The sequence below is a fragment of the Hibiscus syriacus genome, unplaced genomic scaffold, assembly GCF_006381635.1.
Source record: "Hibiscus syriacus cultivar Baekdansim isolate YM2019G1 unplaced genomic scaffold, ASM638163v2 tig00112673_pilon, whole genome shotgun sequence".
Lineage (NCBI taxonomy): Eukaryota > Viridiplantae > Streptophyta > Magnoliopsida > Malvales > Malvaceae > Hibiscus > Hibiscus syriacus.
The window spans coordinates 801,103-810,536 of NW_024063379.1; the positions used below are offsets into that span (position 1 = coordinate 801,103).

The following is a 9,434-nucleotide window of genomic DNA, read 5'->3' on the forward strand; positions in this document are numbered from 1 at the left end:
GGGCACCGATCAACGACGGCGGTGAGGCGGCAACGGTGGTTGGAATCTGGAATGCACGACGGCGTTCATGTGTTCTTCAAGAACACAAAAATAAGCGAGAGAGAAATGCTTTGGGGGGAGCTCTCGGCTTGAGAAGAGAGAAATGAAGCTTATTAAAAAAAATTAACATTTACCAAACCCGATCCGGCCCGAATAGCCCATGATCCGACCCACCAAACCCCTCAGACCCGCATGTTTTCAACAAGAAGGGGGAATTCGCGTTTTGGTCTCCCCAGTTTTAAATTATTTAATTTTGACCCCAAAATCGTTTTTTAAACCCTGTTTCTTTTTAATTTGACTATATAATTTACTTTTTAATTCAATTTGACCCTTATATTATTATTTTTTATTTTTTATTTTTTATTTTATTGTATGTATGTATATATATATATATATATATATATATATATATATATATTTAATTATTTTTGTTTGGTTATTTCTTTATTTAATTATTATATCTTATAATTATAATTATATATTTTTTCCATTTTTTTTTTGCTTTTTATTTATTATTATTATATCATATTATTTTTATTTTCTAGTTTTTACCTTTATATATATACATTGTTTTTTTATATCTATACTATTTATTTATTTATTTATTTATTTTTCTTTGCTTTTATATTTTTTATTACGAATATTACTCTTATTATATTTGCCCATATTTTACTTATTTCATTTTTTTCTTTTGTCTCTATTTATTTTTATTTTATTTATTTTGTTTATTTTTCTATTTTTATTTATGTTTCTTTATTTTCATTTTGCTTAATTTATTTACTTATTTATCTTCATTTTATTATTATATTTTTTAGCTTTACTCATTCATTTTATCGTCTTTGTTTCATTCATTTTTATTTTTCTTGATTTCATTACCTTTTTCATCTAACGTGTTTCCTTTTTAAGGACGATTTCAAATCAATCAAATGTAAGTTTTGGATCGTTATTTTACCTTTTAATTTAAACTTTCAACTTTCTTAATTAAAGACAACTGGAAATTACGTAGTACTGAAAGAGCAGTTCAAGGGTGCTAACCCTTCCTTGCTTGTAACCGACTCCCGAATCCGACATATCACTGGTAAGACGCATATCAGGTAAGAAATAAGGTATCCGGTCAACCTATTTATTTCTAAATAAATGATCGGTGGCGACTCCTAATCCATTTTCCTAAGTCGAAGCCCAATTCCGAGCCCACCCGAAAGACGGTTCCGACACATGAGTATTAAGTTCTATATGCGACATCGATGCATATTGCGTTAATTTTATGTTTTGGTTGTGTTAGTTTTGGTGGAATCTTCCAAGGCTAAGGGAAAAGCAAAAGTTCTCGAATAATTTGTTGATCCGATGTATTTTAAGAGCTTCGATTAGATGCATGTCGTTCAAATTGAGTCCATATATACATATATATGTTTTGGTATTTCAATTTTGATACGTGTAATGCATAAATGTTTAAATTGGTAAACTGTGTCTCGATTCAAGTTGATCATTTGGAATAACTGAATTGTTGAGGTACGTCGATTTATGTTATGATATGTTATTTTAAATATATGATTCATTGAGAATGTTACAAATTCTTTGACATGTGAATTTCGATTTTTTTGTATAAATGGTTAAACTGAACTACATGGTGTAATGATACCGATGATATGTTATGTGTTTTGACTAACTTTTGATACCGATGATATGTTATGTGATTGACTAACTTTGATTTTTGATGTTAATACTTTTGAGTCATTAGTCAATTAGTCGAGTGTGGAATACAATTGATACGACACAGGATCTATAATTATGCTATAATGTGATAATTCGATATGAATGAATCACAAGCATATTAACTTGCTAATACTTTTATGTCATCCTTATGTTTGAAGAAATTTATTATGCTTTTAAATAAAATTTTTGTATTCTTTAAATAACCATGTTATGTTTGGGTAAATTATCTGTTTAGAACCTAAAGTATTATTTTTTTTCCATTTTGAAACTTAAACTTTATTTTTTTTCAAAATTATACATAATGTTTAGTTTAGGTTTTAATTTGGTACTATGCTATTAAAAGATTAACATAACTATTGACGTGACATTTTTTTAATTTTTCAGTGATGATGTGATATTATCTTATAGTACCACATCAACATCACCATTGAGATTTTAACAGCAAGATATCAAAATGAAACCTAAACTAAATGTTAGATATGATTTTGAAACAAAATAAAGTTTGAATATCAAAACGGAACAAAAATAATAATTTAGATACTAAACTTGTAGTTTACCTTAAATTATAGGGTAAAGTATAGTAATGGTTATTGAACTTTTCTAAAGCATTCATTTAGGTCCCTCAACTGTTAAAACTTGCAATACAGTCCCCCAACATTTAGTCAGTTTGCAATATGAGCCCCCAACATTTAGTCCGTTTGTAATATGATCCCCGACCGTTTGACGCCGTTACACTGCCGTTAGTACTTTTGCAATATGGTCACTGAACTTTTCCAGTGCTTGCATTTAGGTCCCCCAACTTTTAAAACTTGCAACACAGTCCTCAATTTCATTATAAACCCCAAATTCCTTTTCGATCTCGAATTTCCTTTTTCGCTTCTCTCTTCTCATTTCCAACGTAACTTTTTAGTCGGTGATGCATGGAAAATTCTAATCTAACTTTGAATTATTTGGAGGTGTTGACTTGAATAAGGGTTCATTGAGAGAAGACCCGACTAAGGGACCATCGGAACCATCAACAATTCAAGTTGTAATGTTAGATATAGGTCATCTCAGGTGAAGCATAGATGTTCGATGAAATGCTTGTGGGAAAAAAATGGGGTTAGAAATGCAGAGTTGACAAATACTACTAAAATGAACTAAGTATCATTGTTGAAAGTCACCAACAAAGCTGAAATTATTTTGTATAAATGACATATAATAATTTCTTTGTTTAATCCTTGTGTTAAAGATTTTTCAACAGATGATCAAATATAATGAAATCCCAAATAGCGCATTCACCTCTTAGTCTCTTTCGCAACTCAAAAGGCATAATGACAGGGTCAAGTAGCTGCTCCAAATATACTATCCTGTCATGATGCATTTCAAGTTTCATGCATGCAGAATTTTATTCTAAAGATATAATTCAATATAATTCATTTGTAAAATTTCAAAAACATGTAAAAAAATCCAGTTCGTTCACGATATATCAATCCCACAATCAACATGAACTTATTAAAAAGAATACGAGCTCAAAAGAAGCCGAAAACCACAGGTCGAATCAATACAATTCCCAGTAAACTAGTCCCTGCAGTCTCTCAAATTGAGCCTGGCGATTTCACCATGTCGATACTCACAACCAATTCCCTAATTTAAAGAAAAAACCAAACAAGAAGATAAAAAAAAATTAGCATAGGACCCTATTTCACTTTTATTCTGATGGACTGAATATCTTTCATAAGGAGTACTAAAAGTTTTGATTAAGAAGAAAGAAAGAAAATTATATGGTTTTGGTTCAAAACGAACACGTAATATCTAGATCATTGGCATGCAGTTCCAGAAACATAAAAATTTCAACAAAAAACACACAATGCGAGTTGAAAATGGGAAATTGCGAAAGAGGAAAAGCTTACTTCCAAATAGCCCAAAAGAGAAAATAAATACCTTCTTGCAAGTGAGGGGAGAGGCTAAGAAATAAATGCAATCGGTGTTGCGTTCATGCAATTCTTCCTCCATTTTTTCTTTGTGAATAAAAAGCTGAAAGATAGAGAATGCTTGGGTTTACAATTTTTCGTGGCGGAAAATTAAAAAATTAAAGAACAAAAACAAAATGAGAGTACATGTGAGCGAAAGAGACTGAGAGGTGAATGCGATGTTTGGGATTTCATTATATTTGATCATCTGTTGGAAAATCTTTAACCACAAGGATTAAACGAAGAAATTATTATATGTCATTTATACAAAATAATTCCAGCTTGTTGGTGACTTTCAACAATGATACTTTGTTCATCTTAGTAGTATTTGTCACCTATGCATTTCTAACCCCATTTTTTTTCTCACAAGCATTTCATCGAACATCTATGCTTCACCTAAGATGACATGTATCTAACATTAAACCTTGAATCGTTGATGGTCCCGATAGTCCCTTAGTCAGGTCTTCTCTTAATGGACCCTTATTCAAGTCAACACCTCCACATAATTCAAAGAAAGATTAGAATTTTCCATGCATCCCCGACTGAAAAGTTACGCTAGAAATGAGAAGAGAGAAGCGAAAAAGGAAATTCGAGATCGAAAAGAAATTTGAGGTTTAGAATGAAATTGTGGACTATATTGCAAGTTTTAAAATTTGGGGGACCTAAATGCAAGCACCTGAAAAGTTTAGTGACCATATTGCAAACGTACTAACGACAGTGTAACGACGTCAAACGGTCGGGGACCATATTGAAAACGGACTAAATGTTGGGGAACCATATTGCAAACAGACTAAATGTTGGGGGACTGTATTACAAGTTTTAAAAGTTGAGAGACCTAAATGAAATCTTTAAAAAAGTTCAGCGACCATATTATACTTTACCCTAAATTATATTGTGTAAGCATTGTTAGTAGCATCATTCTGATAAATGTAGAAATGTTAAGAGGATGTTGCTAGGTTATATTTTATCTTTAAAGATTGAAACAAATTAGTATATTTTAAAAAATTCTTAGTTGGATGGTTAAGATAATGAACAAAAATTTGATCGAGAAATTAGATCACTCTAGAATGGATCGTATTTAACTTTATTTCCTATTCAAGTTTCCACAAAAAATTTAAATATCAATTCACTCTCTTTTAATATATTTCGATTGATCAATTGTTTCAACATAAATATTAAAATTCTTAAAATTAAGGAATATTATTTCTTAAACACAAACCCATCAAGTGACTTCAACGATTAAAAATAACATTATTCTCCCTTAAAGTCATAGATTCGAACGATTGCGTCTTTAAGGTGTATCTGCAAAGTGTGAGTTGTATCAATGATTAAAAAAATTTCTTAATATCTCGTGTAATCACCCAGATTATTAAAAAAAAACGGGTAAAATGCACAGATAGTCTCCCTATATAAAACAGTATAAAATTAAAAGATATTAAAATCCTAAACCAATAAAGAGAGGAGAAGTGTGAGATTTCAAATGATATTTGCCAATCAATGTCCACTACTGATGAGCATAGACTAAAAAATCACCATTACTACACCATACGAGGGATTAGAAATCTTTAAACACCTCATTTCTATGTATATCTCTCCGGCATCAGTTGCCAGAATCCCGATTCGAACAGAAGAAAAAGTGAAGTAAACCAGAAACAGTAAAACTGAAGTTGCCGTTGTTCAATTAATCTCGTTCAAGCTGGCCAATTTGGTCAGCTCTATATATGCTGCTCCTGTATCCGGCTCATAATTCGAGAAAAATCTGTTTCAGCCATGGAAGTCGTGTCTTCTTTACCCAGGCGCCTCTGCTTTATCTTCAAGATAGCTTGTGTTACTTCGCCCATTGAAGGCCGCTTCCTCGGTGATTTGTGCAAGCATTTATGAGCAATTTTAGCTAGCTGCCTCACTTCTTCAATATTGCATTCCCCAGAAAGTTGCTTATCAAGGATTTCATCTACACCATCTGGACTCATAGCGGCCTTTATAAAAGAAATTTATGTTATCGAAATATTGATGTATGAACTGCAAACAAGCAACACTTTTACTACATAGGAAGAAGAGACTCACAAGATTAACAAATTCCATTAAGTTTTGGTATGGGTGGATGGCCGTAATTAGCTCGAAGATGATAACACCAAAACTGTATACATCGCTCTTCATTGTGAACTTGTTTGTGGATATATACTCTGGGTCTATGTAGCCATATGTACCTTTAATGCCGGACTTTCGGCCATCAAAAACCTCTTCCTTTGACAGCCCAAAATCAGCAACCTAGAACAGTAGTAAAGTCATGTCATTTAGAGTCCATTATTGTTATCTTGATTGTTTCCATAGATTAAAAGGAGAAAATTCGAAAAAGACCACATGGTACGGCTGCTCACCTTGGCTCTCTCATAGACTGGTCCAATAATATATTAGCGGACTTCAAATCACGATGTATTACTGGAGGGACTGCCTGTCCAAGAATGGGTGATATTAAGTCAAATGACAAGTTGGAGAAAATCAACTTCGAATCATTCCATCATTTACCCCTTCGTGAAGATATTCTATGCCATGTGAAATATCAAGAGAAATTTGAAGTCTTTCGTCCCAATTCAGACCACGTTCCCCTTCACCTGATCACAAATAGACCAGGTTGGTTATTGTTAAGGAATGACAATATTAGCACCATGCCATTTGTGGGTCCAAATAACATTAAAATCTCAATGGATTCAAAAGCTTGCCCGCTAGAAGCATTTGACATAATTGAACTTGGTGCAACAAGATCATAGTATAACATTAACCATCAGAAGCAAGCTTATTATTGATAACATAAGAGATTTTGGTCTATATTACAGGTTAAAACAGAAAAGGGAAGTAACAGCAAGTCGGACCAGAAAAGTGTGATTTTGCATAAATTAGCATGTTCTAGCACTCATCTACAATAGACAATATAATATGAGCGCTGCAAAAAAAGAAGTGGCTCCCAAGCTTACCATATAGTAAGGTTGCCAAGCTTCCATTGCTCATGAATTCATAAATTAACATGTACTTCCCTTTATCCACACAGAATCCTACCAAGTTCACGAGGTTCCGGTGATGCAGCCTTCCTAGTAGACAAACCTGAAAAAAGGGAAAAAGGTTTAATAGTAAAAGTGCTAACCCAATATGTTAGTTACTAAAATATTCTCAGAAGGAATTTCATTCCACTCATTCAAAGAATGGAATTGCAATGTTAGCACCTGTCCAGATAGAATTATCAGCAAATAGAAAATGATAAATGAGATACGAGAATGTAGGTTGCAGCTATCATGTTATTTTAACCTACTTGTACAGACTACTGAAAGGTAATCAGCGATACTATAATGGATTTTTGCTCAAAATGCTTTCATACAAAACAAAGTCAAATATTGTTTTTTATTTCAACTAAAATAGACCAGTTCTTCATATGGTTGGGTTAATTGTAGCAGTACCATTATGATAGAAAAAGACTTCCTAGAAACTATCTATTCCCAAGATTGTAGGAGGTAGTCTTTTTCATGGTTAGTGCAGCTTACCTCTGTGTGGAACTCTTTCTCCCCCTGGTGAGAATCAGAAGCAAGCACCTTTACAGCGGCTACGCCACCAGCAGGCATTGTAGCTTTATACACCGGACCAAATGATCCTTCTCCTAAAATAGTTGTAAAATTTTGTGTAGCTTTCTGTACATCCCTGAAAAGAATAGTGAACGAGTTAAACATAATTTCGCAAACAAACATTGAACGTTAATCATTTAGCTTAAATTAAGAGCAGTAAACTAAAATTCGTATATCAATTTCTTATCATTATAGGAAATGTGAATATTGGTAAGCCTCAAAACAAGAATTGCCTTCAATATTCTACTTAAGTATAATGTGTATGCTCTATTTAGCAATGAACTTACTTATAAGAATACTTTGGCAAGCCAGAAGCAGAAGCAAATTGATCTTTATTACGAGGACTCCACCAAGAATTCGGAGAACTTTTCTTATGATATTCTGGTACCTCAACAGCTACAGTATTCGAGAGAGATGCACTGAAGTCGGTGCTTGTACCAAATCCATTTGTTCTTATTGGAAGAACCGTAACACTACTAGCATTTGAACGTCTCAGTTTTGCATACTTTCTGTACCACCTTATCCCAAAAAATACCAATGAAGCTATCAAGATACCAAGGGCCAAACCAACTGAGATGCCGATGACAACTAAGTCAGCTTTATGAACCATGCTTTGATCTCTTTAAGTACCCGGGCAATGAGAACATCTTGCAATGGACAAATTCAGCAGGGTCACTGTCATAAGATGAAAAAGTCATTATATCCATTTCAAATTAGAAAGCCATTGATAGCCCTAATTATCTTGAAGGCAGGCAAAGAGGATGCTGTAGCAACTAAAACCCAAGCAAAATGATGAACAAAAAAAATACCATTTAGACAAGGAAAACCTTAGGAAATACATACAAATTCCATAATCGTTCACCGAAAAGTAAAACCCGAAAGTGAGAATTTGTTGTTTGAAAGGAACTTTAATCAGCTATTTAAAAAGGAAGAATCAGGGGAAAATTGAAATAAATAATATAATCAAGCAAGCTTCTATTTTTACCTTCAAAACCCCAAAATTCAGTTCTTAGAAAGATTTGAAATCCTATATCAATAGTTGAAAAGTTGAAGGGGCACCCAGACTATGTTCTCCATTGCTAAAAGATTAAGTTATTTTTATGTAATTTCTTGAGTCAAACAGTTTTGAACTATCAGCCACTACAAATAGGAAGAATGAACCTTTAATTCAAAGCCTCAAAAAGCTTTGGCTTTCCATGTATGACATTGCCAAATCATTTTCCCAGTTTTTTCAACAAACAAATTCTTCAGAACCAAAGTTGATAAATCAGAGTATATAAACATAGATCATGAAAACCCATCAGTTACTACATAGGTTCTATCAAATTACTTATATATATATATATAATAAAAAAACCCCAAAAGCTAATCCAACAAAAGAATAGAAAAAGATGGAAAGAACCCAAAGAGCATAAAATAGCCATAAAAAGAAAGAGAAAAGAATTTAAAGCAAAAATATGAAAAATTAGCAAACTACCCATACCTTATTGAGAGATGATCAGTAACTGAAGGGGCAAACCATGACAGATCCTTGCATTGAGTTTTGATAATTTGATGATCCTTTGAATGGTAAAGACTCGGAGCTGACAAAAGTCACGAATGAAACCACCCAAAAAGAAAACTGAAGTGGAAAAGAAAGAGTCTTGGTTGGAGGCTTCTCAAGTTACAAATTATGAAAATGAATTTCCATTAATGGGGGTGGTAGGCTTAAATTAAAAAAAGAAAAAGAAAAACTGTTTTAGCCGGTGTAAATATGTTTAATTTAAAGTATACAAATAATTTCGACTATAAAATATTATTTTGTTAGATCTCATGATTGTTAAAAGTTATAAAATAGTTATTCGATTATTTATATGTTCTAAACTTGTCATTTTTCGTTTAACATTAATTTATTGATTAAGGTATAATAATTTTACTATTCATGTTTTAAACTCGTTCTTTTTCATTTAAAAGTTGATGATCGCCTGAGAAAAATATTATTTTGTTAATTGAGATATAATAAAATTATTTTCTTAATGATGTATGCTAATACTATAATTGCTTTTAAGCACATGTTCGATGACATAATATTTCTAGCATTAACTCGATGACATAATGTAAATCGAGAGTTAATCTATAA

General features: G+C 32.3%; 1 pseudogene; it reads right to left on the reverse strand.

Moving 5' to 3' along the window:
* Window positions 1-5,381: 5,381 nt before the first annotated feature.
* LOC120182501 lies at window positions 5,382-8,225 on the reverse strand (annotated as a pseudogene).
* Between the last annotated feature and the right edge of the window lie 1,209 nt (window positions 8,226-9,434).